Below are 12542 nucleotides of genomic sequence, written 5' to 3'. Positions count from 1 at the left end.
CTTGAACTTATATTGGTGGCAAGGGGTGAGGGAGAGAAAGGTTACCATCAGAATGCACAATGGAGGCTCACAAGACCCATGAATGCAACCTAGGCATCCCTAGTAGCATCAAACTTTTCTTCTTCAACCCTCTCTAAGTCATTGTCCTCTTCTGGCCTCTTGAGGATGGAGGGTCTTCTGTGGCATGTGTGTTCCATGCTGTGCATGGCCATGCAGTGGAATGTGTAGCAGATCATCTTCATTCTTGTTAACCAGACTATTAGATAGCGGAGGATGTGCCAGAAATATGAAATACACTTACAGTGTTTCAGTGGGTTGGTTGATAACAAGTCAGGTGGCACAGTTAGCGTAGCGGTTAGTCCAATGCTGTTACACCACTAGCGACCCGGATTAAAATCCAGCACTGTCTTTAACGAGTTAGTTAGTTCTCCCCATGTCTGTGTGGGTTTCCTCCGGGTGCTCTTGTTTCCTCCCACCCTCCAATAAAAATGTAGGTTTGTAGGTTTATTGGTGTATTTGGGTGGCACAGGCTGGTGGGGTAATATGGATGTATTTTACTGTAGAATTACTGTGCCTCATTGCCTGGACTTATCACTAGCGTCATCAGCTATGTTTGTAGTAGGTCTCCTTTGACTTCATCAACCAACACCTAGTCTTCATGGAGGTATCTGGAATGCATTAACTGAATGACTGATGGAGACAGGTACCGGTACACTCACAGCATAGAACTATTTGGGTAAGCATTTGAATTTCCAAGGATAGAAGCCTACCAAGACTATCAAGTACTAGTAAATTAGTATACATGGGTACTTGGTAGTCGGCAAGGCTGAAGGTTCTGTTTCTGAGCTGTAATACACTGTTCCATTCCTTAGGGAGAGTGCCACCCTGCAGCTGAGCCTTGCCATCTTGCACACACCTGGAGAAGAACTTTACCATGTTGGCAAACTAATTGAATGTTAGTGAACTGGAAAAGTTTCTCCAGACTACTTTTAAACCCTGTGACTCTCCAGCGTGATCAGAACTGCAAAGCTGAGGGCTTTTCATTCTGTCTGACCTCATCAGCAACAAACTTGGTGAATGTGCCAGCCAGATGCCCCGGTGAGCTGTGAAATAATCCTGCAGTGTAGAGATAGTAACAAAGGGTGTTCACCAGGTACATTCGAGGTTGGTGATCTGCTATCATCACTGACTGCAGCTTGAAACCCTGAGCTTCTGACTGCCAGGTATGACTAGGAATTTGCCTCTGTTCATCCCACTGTACATACATGTAACCTCCTGCGTTCTGTCACAGGGTTGGGAGCAGCCTGTTGTCCATTTAGTCTTCCGTTGTCGTGGTCTTGCTGACTAAGCAGGGCCCATCCCAAGGTTCACTCAGAGACCCATTGACTGGAAGTTAGCAAGAAGGCAGATCTAAGAGTGGTGAAACCCAACACCAAAGTTGACAACTTTGGCAGTAATCTCCTCAAAACTTTCCCTGGAGTTTGCCAAGAAGCAGCAAGGCTCAAGTGAAGAAAACCTTTCATCAAGTGTCTCAGGGGAGCAGGTGCAAAGCTGCAGTCTTTAGCACCAGCTAAGACAGCAGCTCCTGACCCTCTCCTGCCACGCTTCAGTGGAGCTCAGAGTTCAACTCAAGAATTGTTGCTACACCTCTCTCATATTAGCTTTTAGTTTAATTTTGAATTTTACTCATTTGGACTGATATATATTCTGCATCTCCTGGTCACTGCCCAACATTATGTTTGGTTACATTTGGCAGCTGATGGATTTGTAGTGAGTTGCCAAACATATCCACTGCCAGATATTAAAATTCATCCTTTCACACTCCACTGATGATTCCCATTTCTATATACTTTCACATTCTGAGTTTTGCAACTAGTTAGAGGTGATAGATGGAGAAGACAGACAGGGAACAGCAGTGAGCAAGGGGAGGAGGGATGGCTTGGTGCAGTGAGGGGGAAGGGAGGGGGAAGAGCAGAGCAGGCTAGCAGAAACCAGAAAAGTCAATGTTGATGCCATCTGGCTGGAGAGTGCCCAGATGGAAAATCAGGTGTTGTTCCTCCAATTTGCAGGTGGTTAGGATGGGATAGTACATAAGGCCATGGACAGACATGTGAGTATGGGAGATCTCTGTTACTGGTGCGGAAGGAGCGAAAATGCACAGTGAAGCAATTTCCCAGTCTGCACCCAGTCTCTTTGATGCAGAGAAGTTCACAAAGGGAGCACAGGATGCATCCCTCCTCCCCCTAATCACTGCTGTTCCCTCCCTCCCTTCTCGACCCTTGCGACCACACCTCCCCTACTCTTTAGTTCAGACGCCTGCTGACATTTTGTCCAAATCTTGATGAAGGGCTCAAGCCTGAAACTCGGTTATGTATTTTTTACCTTTGCTCTATAAAGGTTCTGCTGTGTTTCTCCAGCATTTCGTGCTTTTGCTCGTTTCTTGCCTTTGTTTCTCCAGCCAAGGCTGTTTTTGACCTCCTGAATGTTCTAGAAGGTTCCGTTTCCATACCAGGGATTTCCGTGGGGCTCCGGGGCACTTGATGTTCTCTGTCTGTCCTTGCTCGGTGTGCCCTGGCTTTCACACCTGGGCGAGCTGACGGCAGCTCACGCGAGACATCACCTCTGACAGTGCCGCATCCCCCCCGCCCCGCCAGCGTTGCGCTGCGAGTCTGCACCCGGGGCACATAGGCTCAATTCCAACTCCGGAGAGTTCGTCACGCTGCTCCCACCTGGCGTCTCCCACCTGGCGGCTGCGCTGAAGGAGGAGGGGTTCTGGCTAATCGCGGCTCCAGCAGGAGATGTCGCTGTTGATCCACTGAAGGGCTCTCGTTCCTGAAAACTTTTCCCCTTGTAAACTTGCCCCGCGGTTCGTGAAGCGACACTGAACGAAGCAGATTGACATCGTGTCCCGTTATTTCACTCCACCTGGCCAGGTTGCACTCTGGACGAGTGGAGGGAACGTTTACTTGGGCCGATCGGAGGAAGACGCTTAACTTATTTAAAACGAGAGAAGCAATGCTCAAATCAGTAACATTGTATCGTCCTCGAACATGTCTTCATAACGCAAATCAACCACGAGTCGAGGCAACCATCTCTCCTCACTCGAGTCTCAGTCCATGCCATATCAACCTTTTTTGTCTCTTACCTCGTCCCCCTTTAATTTTCAACCCTTTTCTCTGTAAACAATTTTTTTCCCCTGAGTCCTGGTTGGAGTAAAAACTGCGAAAAAGAAATCCTCCCTCGACCCCATTTCTCTAATTCTCAGTCCGATCTTTCATTTGACTTTGCACGTCTCTTTCTGGCTGCCCATATTTCTCTTCCTTTTCTCTCATCTCTTTGTCCCCATCTCTTCATTTTCTAGATTTAATTCTCTCGTTTCTTTTCTAGGCTCTTCCTTTTTCTCTCCCCACCCCCTCCCTCGCTATTATTTTAAGACGGAAGGAAGGTTCAGTGTTAAAGAGGGACAATAAAACAGCGAGGCAGGCTGGACGGGAACGTGGTAAAGGCAAACACAGAGTGGCTGTGTGCCTGCATTCGAGTGTTTGCGACCCCGCCGAGTACAAACACACCGCTGCCCTTTAAAACTTGCTGAGGGTGGATGACATTGGGAAGTACTGGGAGGGAGGTTGCTGTTGCGTTACCACTTCCTCCTTCCTCCTGGGATAGGTTTGATCGCCTCAAGGGTTGTGGGAGGAAATTGTATTCGTTTATTTTGATCCATCTGCAGTTGGTCGGGCATTTCTGTGCATCTCTGGATGCCTCATGCCCCCACATTACATTGCTCTTCAAAAGTACCTCCTTGGCTCTTTCGGATAACCCATGGTTGTGAACGTGTGAACGGAGCTTTATAAGTCTTCATCTTCCAGAGGCCAGAGGGATTGTGAACGGATCTATGGTTCTGATGAAAGTTCTCACTCAAATCACAGATCAACTCAGTCTGGAAGTTGTGGAAATGGGTGGAATCCTCCAGAGTAATGGAATGACTTTTGGTGTAGACTCCATTCCCCCAGTTCGCCTGGCCTCTTGATGCCAGGCTGTACATACTCTTGTGCTTCATGGACACCACCCCCCCTCCCGTCACTGAGTCATGACGATCACTCCAGCAGTGCCTTTAAAGTGCAGAACAATGTCTCAGAATTTCCACTTGCTTGGAGACCACTGCACAGTAGCACAGCTGAATCATTGGTCCAACAACACGGGGTCAAGCTTGACTTCACCTGCTGCCTCTGTGGAGTTTGCACACTCTCCCTGAGACTGCAAGGAGTTTGCACAATCTCTCTGCCCCATTGTGCTCATTTGCTCCATGATGCTTGTTCTGGCACTTGGTGGAAATGATTCAACTCGTCCCAATTCGTTGCCCAAACTTAGCCTTAGCCATTTTTCTGATTTCAATTTCCTTTTGAAAGGAGAAATCAAATCTCCTTCCATTATTTTTTCAGGCAAGCACATTCCAGATCACAACAACCCACTGAGGAATCAGGGCTTCTACTCTGCTGATCATCTTGATTTGAGTTTTGACTATGGATCCCTTGCTCGTGCCGGACAAGCAACAAAGTGAAAAGTGTATTTGAGCCGTAGCTTCCAGACATGGAAGCAGAACGATGACATTGCTTGCCTTGCTACAATGTTCTTCATGCCTTAACAGCATCTATAGACTATGACCAGTGAACTCACTCCAGAAATGATGCACAAACCTGCGCACGAAAAGCTCCCATAAATCGTAATGTGACAATCTATATTTTAGTGACGGTGCTTGAGGCTTTAACACTTCACCCAAGAACCAGCTCCTCTGAAAATGGTTCTTGATTCATTTTGAGGACCCAATTCTCTGAAAGTAATGTTCAGCAGGCTTGATTTTTTTTAAAAAATGGTCTTCTTGTGCATTTTTACTCAGTGAGGGGAACACAAGAGAACTCCATGAAGACACTTGGTGGATACAGAATCCTGCTCGGATCAAACGTCCTGCTCTTCTCTTCTCCAGCAGGTTGATCTGTTATGCCCTTACTCTCTGCTTGTTCCTCCTCCCTCCAGCTGATTAATTTCTGGAGAGGTGCTAGAGATGTGAAATGGTAGGCCAAGAGCTGACTTTATCTTGACTTTTGGAATAAAATACATCAGCAGCTATTCATTTTCATGCAACATTACAGGAAGAACAAGCAGAGATTAAGCAGAACAGGGCAGCCTGCTGGAAGAGGGAAGAGGAATTTTGATCTCAGCATAATTCCATATCCATCAAATGTCTTCAAGGAGTTCTCTTGTGTGCACCTCAATGAGTAAAAAATGCACAAGTAGACTCATTTTTAAATTTGAAATAAATTAATTTATGGATAAAATGTGCTTGTACATAATTTAATACATTTGTATGGCCCCATTCTCAGTACAAAGTATGCCATTTTGTTTATATAACATCAGCAGATCAGGAGTTTTTCTTTACAAACATCGCTTGAATGAAAAGGCTGAGGGATTTCTTTTCAAACATGGATTTCAGTCAATGACAGGAAGGCCGTATACTGTGTCCTTTCTCTGGAGAGACTACAACAGCTGCACCTAGTTTCAGCACAAGCTCAACATAGACTCCTGGATCATGGACTATTTGCAATTTTCTGATATGGACAGCTCCTTACACAGGAGGTTCAGCCAGTCTGAGAAAACTAAAGGCATTATTGAGCAGAGAAAGAATTGCTGAAGGAACTCAGCAGGTCAGACAGCATCCATGGGTAGAAATGGTTACTCAATATTCCGAGTTGAAACCCTTTATCAAGATGCAAAAAGTTGACTGACCATTTCTATCCATGGATGCTGCCTGACCTTCCAGGAATTCTTAGTCTACTCAAGATTCCAGCATCTGCAGTTTTTGTGTTTCTTGGAGGGCATTATTAACTGGAACTGAGAATCTGATAATTGATGGTTGCCATAGTATGGGTCCCTGGAAACAGCCCATAGACTGCACAGTCCTGTGATTTGAAATTGTTCAGGGTAAATACCAGTAAAGACCTTCTTGGCAAACACATGCCCTGTGAGCATTTGGATGTTGGTCTCAAACCCAGGTCAGCCACCCAAGACAGCAAAATGCAATTATGAGATTTTGGCCATGGAAGCAGGGTGTGATCAGAAGCACCCTTCCGTGTGGAGTCTTAAATTCTGTAAGGACAGCCTCACTGAGATATGCTACATGGTCAGCCAGGCACTGTATAGGTTGATCACAACCCATATTAATTGTTGCTGAGGTCACAGAGGGAGGAGGATTTGCCATCAACTTCTATTTATTGGGTTCAATCCAAACTGGAGCTGGTGATATTTACAACATAGTGCAGTTTGCTGGGTACTGACGGAATTCTTAGTCTGTTCCCAAAGGGCTAAAGACATCATTCTCCCTTACCAGTGACCACCAGGTGGAGTAAGCATACGGATTCACAGGGAACATGGTTTTCACTATGATGCAAGATGCCATTGACTTATTTCAGGGCATATTGCGGGCACCCTGTACCCACTTGCAGGTGCATATCAACAGGAAAGATTTCCACTTTCTCAATCCCACCACACATCGCACTTTAGGTCAATGTCAGGTATCCTGAAAATAGTTTCCACTCTGGTGTTCAAGCCACACCTGCAAAAGCAACATATGTACAGTGTGATTGGACAGATCAGTCTTTCCATCAGATGGTATGTTGACTTTAAGGGTCTGCTTAATTAATAATTCTGCTGTCCGGTCCACTCTGTAGGAGCTCAGCAACATTTAGCAGTCACCTGTCCATCCATTTCACAAGCTTTCACATATTGTATCTCCTAGAACTCTATTACTCTCCTCAACATAGTTCACTGCACCTCCAAGTTTTGTGTCATCTGCAGATTTGGAAAATGTCCCTTTACACCCTAGACTAAATCATTTCTATATATTAAGAAAAAAACAATTGTCCCACTACTGACTCTGGGAAACTCTACGTATCTCTCCATCCTAAAGACATTTAGATGAGTACATGATCAGGAAAAATTTAGAGGGATGTGGATCAATGCAGGCAAATGGACTAGCTTGGGCAGACAACTCAAAGGGTAACCATGGGTACCCACATGGGTCCCAGCTATGCCTGCCTGTTTTTAGGCTTTGTGGTGCAATCAATGCTGCAAGCCTACATAGGCAAGGCCTCCCAACTCTTCCTCCAGTATATCAATGACCTCAACATAATGCCTTATGCACCTGCGATGAGCTTGTCAGCTTCATCCACTTCGCGTTCAACTTCCACCCCGATCTCAAACTCACCAGGTCCATCTCTGATCACATTCTCCCCTTCCTGGATCTCTGTCTTCATCTCCATTGACATATACTACAAACCCTCCAACTCTCACAACTACTTGGACTACACTCCCTCACATCCTGCCCCCTGTAAGGACTCTACCACCCCTCTCTCAATTTCTCTGTCTCTGCCACATCTGTTCCCAAGATGAGGTCTTCCAGTCCAGAGCTTCTGAAATGTCTACCTTCTTCCACAAACATGGCCTCCCCTCCACCACCATCAACTCAGCCCTCACCTGCCTCTCCTCCATTTCCTGCTCATCTGCCCTGGTCCCCTCCGCCCTCAGATGCAACAAACATAGAATCTTCCTCATCCTCAACTACCACCCTACCAGCCAACACATCATCTGCCAGAATTTCCAGCACTTACTACAGGATTTCATCACCAGATATATTTTTCCCTCTCAGTCTGCTCCCTCTATGGTTTCCTTGTATATTTATCCCTCCCCACCCATCATACCCCTAGCACCTTCCTCTGTGCCCGTGGGAGGTATAACACTTGCGCCCATAGCTCCTCCCTCACCACAGTCCAGGGCTCAAAACAGGTCTTTTACGTGAAGAAACACTTCACTTGTACATGCAGAGGACTTTTTTTACTGCGTCCGGTGAAACTTTTGTGCCATTCTCTACATCGGAGAGACCGGTTGCAGATTGGGAGATCACTTTGCTCAGCACCTCTGCTCCATTCACAACCACAGCCAACCGTTTCAATTCTGGGTCACACCCCCGTGCTCACATGTCTGTCCATGGCCTTATGTACTGTCCCACACTGACCATCCACAGATTGGAGGAACCACAGGTTATTTTCTGTCTGGCCACCCTCTAGCCACCTGTCATGAACATGGACTTTACTGCTTTCTACTAAACCTGCTTGCCTTTTTTCCCCCCTCCTCCTTTTCTGTCCTTCCAGTTCTACCATCCCCCCTTCCTTTAACCACGGTATCTACAAAATTTTATGATTTACTTGGGCAGACAATTTGGTTGGCATGGACAAGTTTGGCCACAAGGTCTGTTTCTGAACCTCGATATGTCAAGTAACCCTGTTTCCTGTAATGATGAAGTATATACTTATGCAGCTAGAGCCTCCTTTATTACATGGCCTTTAATCTTCATGACAAGCCTTATTATGTGGCACCATGTAAATTGCTTTTGGAAATCTCTAAATATTTACATCGACATTTCCCCCATTGATCCTCTCTGTTACTTCATCGAAAACCTTATCAAGTTGCCTTCAACAAAAACCATGATGGCTTTTACTGATCAATCCACAGAGGTCTAATTATATCCTCGAGCTCTCCCCACCACTGAGGTTAACAGGTTGGATTTATCCCTACACTCTTTATGAACAACACCGTAACATTTGTATTTTTCCATTTCTGAGACATGAATGTATTGATGTTTAGATGTTTGAAAAGTTATGGCCAAGACCTCTGCAATGTCCTCCCTTACCCTGCCTGCATCCACCTATCTAGACCTAGTAGAGTTTTCCACTTTACATGCATTGTCTTTTTAGAACCTTTCTTTTATCAATTTCTAGCCTACACTGAATTTCAGTTACATTTTCCTTTGCTGAGACATGAGAGGATCTTGTTTGCTGCTGGAGTGATGTACATTACTACTGTAGAGCCTCAGCCAACTCTCAACCTCATGAGCAAATTTCATTCTTTCTCTACTGAGATGGCAATAGAATAGTGGTGAGATCATAAGTGCTGTCCTCCAGAGAGAGGGTGTTGTTTGTGGAGGAAACGTGGCCTCTCTGCCTGTCTGGAATGTGTATATTGTGGGTGGGGTCACGTGTCCTCTCCATCTGGAACTTATTCAGAAGACACATCACCTGCCAATCAAGGTTGGACTCTGGCCACCCATTAGTGCACACCTTGCCGTTGGCTACTTTAAATCACAGGGTTATTATTGGCTAGAAGCACTGATTAACACGTATACAGTACCAGTATACAGCACATTCTTGCTCTCTGCCTCGTGGTCCAAGCTCCAGACACTGCACCATGCCGGGTCGTTACTGTGGACATCACTGGAAGGTTCGTGGGTAAGGTGCGTACTACCCTGAAGTTGAGCCAAAGTATCACAATAGAGCAATACTACTGCAATAGAGCCGCAACCCCATTGATCACGGAACCAGGAACGTCCCTGTTTATATTGTGTGAGCGAGGTTGAACATAGGTTTACCATTGTCACAGTCCAGCTGATGTCTGAAGTCAAAGTCTATATCATCGCTGAAGTGAAACAGTGTGTGTAGTGTGTGAACGGGGTGGAATATAGGTTTACCGTTGTCAGAGTCTAACTGATGTATGAGGTCTGTATCATCGCTTAGGTGAATTAGAAATGGTGTACCGTTAAATGTTCTCCCCCATTTGTTTTCTGAGTGTTAATAAACATTACGTGTGATTGTAACATTTGTGTCCAGACTCATCTCTCTGTGAAGCCACTGAACCTCATACTCTTCCCAACACAACAGAGGGCTTGTTCAAATAAGCTGTGATGGTAATGCCTCAGAAATCAAGTACAGTACCTCAGCAAATGGATTCCATTTAACTGGATCGCTCCCTTTAAACCTCCTTTGAACACTAGTATCCACTAGTATGCTGATGACAACAGGTTGAGGTGCCACGAGAGAAGACTCGGCTTCCACAGCAATATCCAGAGGTTGGATGACTGTCATTTGTGCTGACCTGTATGAAGCCAAAATATTGGTCATTGCATTATGATTGGGTCTATAGGGATGTAAATACAATATGAGGAGCATGCTTACACTGCAGCTAATTCAAAGAGGGTGAGTGAGATTTCTGCATGAGCATGCTGTTATTTACATTGATCTCAGCCCCATCGCTGACCATGGACCAGAACAATTGCTCGGGTGTCAGGCACACTTCTCCCAGTTGGAGAACCCCTCTCTCTAGTTGGGTTGTTGCTGCTGGTATGTGTTATTCATCACTTGCTCCTGCGAGAGGGGGAAATTGTATTACTGAATGTCCTGAGAGAGGGGGAATTGTATTATTGAGTGTCCTGAGAAAGGGGGAATTGTATTACTGTTGCGCAGTTATGACAGGTAAGTGTGAGCCTTGAATTTGTATCAAGTGTGTAAGGATGTGATGAACCAGATGAATGTCAGGTCTGAATTCTGATTAAGAGAGAGAATATTTGTATGTGAGGAATGGTAATGTGGTGCATTAAGTAATATCAGAAGCAAATGATGCCATTGGTGGAATATAGTATTTGCTATTTTCATTGACCTAGACCAAAGTCAGTGAATTGCTTGTGACACAGCATCCTGGTTATCAGTAAATGGCTTATAGTTCTCTCCTCCTATACCCTATTTAGGGTGTTTCTGAGGAATATCCTGGATGCTTAAAAATACAGCATATTAGGTGTTAGCAGAAGAAATGAAAACATATGGGAGGAAAATGGCCTCTCAAACCTGCAAGAAATTCAATAAATCATAACTGACCTTGCACTTTAAATCCACTTTCAGAATCAGAATCAGAATTTATTGGCATGAAATTCGTTATTTTGTGGCAGGATCATAGTGGAAACATTCATATAAACCACCTTACATCAATAAATAAATAAAAAAGTGCACGAAAAGTAAGGCAGTGTCTTTGGTTCATTGATTATTCAGGAATCTGATGGCAGTGGAGAAGAAGCTGCCCTTGCGCCGCTGAGTGCTCCTCTTCAAGCTCCTGTACCTTTTTCCCAATAGTAGCAGAGTGAAGAGGGCATGGCCTGGGTGATGGGGCCTTTGAGGATAGAGGCTGCTTTTTTAAGACACTGCCTCTTGTCCTCGATGAAGTGGCCTGTTGCCTGCGATGTCGCAACCCTTTGGCGTTTATTCTTGTCCTGAGAGTTGGTGTCTCCATATCAGTCAGAATGCCCTCCAGTAGAAGTTTTTGAGAGCCTTCGGTGACATACTGAACCGTCTCAAACACTTCACAAGGTGTATCTGCTGGCGGGCCTTCTTCATGATTACATCGATATGGAGGCTCCAGAACAGATCCTTGGAGATGTTGACACCAGGAATTTGAATTTCTTGACTTTTTCCACTACTGAGCCCTCGATAAGGACTGGGCCGTGTTCCCCTGACTCCCTCCCGAAGTCCACAATCATCTCCTTGGTTTTGTTAATGTTGAGTACAAGGTTGTTGCTGTGACATCATTCAATGAGCTGATCTATCTCCCTCCTGCACACTTTCTTATTACCGCTTATGATTCTGCCGACAACTGTGGTGACATCGACAAATTTGTAGATTGCATTGGAATTGTGCCTGGCTGCACAGTCATAGGTGTATAATGAGTAGAGCAGTGGGCTAAGCATGCATCCTTGAGGTGCACCTGTGTTGATAATCAGTAAGGAGGAGATGCTTCTAATTCATACTGGCTGTGGCCTTCCAATGAGGAAGTCAAGGATCCAGTTGGAGAGGGGGGTGCAGTGGCCCAGAGTTTGTAGCTTCTTGACCAGCACTGAGGGAATAATGGTATTGAAGGCCGAGCTGTAGTCAATGAAGAGCTGCCGTATGCCTGAATTGCTGTTTTCTAGGTGATCCAGAGCCGAGTGGAGAGTAAATGATATTGCATCTGCTCTGGAGCGATTGTGACGATAGGCAAATTCCTTCTGAATCTCCATATCCATTTAGACTTACAAGAGACTACAGATGCTAGAATCTGGAGCAAAATAAAATGCTACTGGAGGAACTCGCTCATTCCACTGAGCCTTTGTCCCCATCTGCCCACTATCCCTCCCTTATCTAGATCTAGTCATCACCTTCCTTTCCTATCAGATTCCATAATCTCCACCCCTTTGTTGTCTTTACTTGTCACCTCCCAGCCTCAAACTATCTCCACCCTTCCCTCCCCCACCTGACTACCCATAAATCCCTCCATACCAGAATTTCCCTTCCCTTCCTTCCTTCCCCCAATCCCACCCCTTCACTTTATCCTGTCTCCCATTTACACTGTCAATCCTGATACAGTCTATAAATGGAAACATCGACCATGCCTTTGCCTTCACACAAGTTGTCTGACTCACTGAGTTCCCCCAGCAGCTTCCTCATTGTTCCACCATTTCTTTGGAATTCAAATATCTCTTGATCTCAGCCAGAGTGTCTATAATTATCTGGGTAGAGAATTTCAAAACTGTCCAGGTAATAATATTCCTCATTTCTTTCCCAAATTTCCAGCTGAGACTATGTGCTCCCTTCAATTCCCCCATTCTCTACCTCACCTCCCACCTCCCAATCTCT

This window comes from Narcine bancroftii, chromosome 1 (assembly GCF_036971445.1).
Source record: "Narcine bancroftii isolate sNarBan1 chromosome 1, sNarBan1.hap1, whole genome shotgun sequence".
Classification (NCBI taxonomy): domain Eukaryota; kingdom Metazoa; phylum Chordata; class Chondrichthyes; order Torpediniformes; family Narcinidae; genus Narcine; species Narcine bancroftii.
This window is presented reverse-complemented; position numbering follows the sequence as displayed.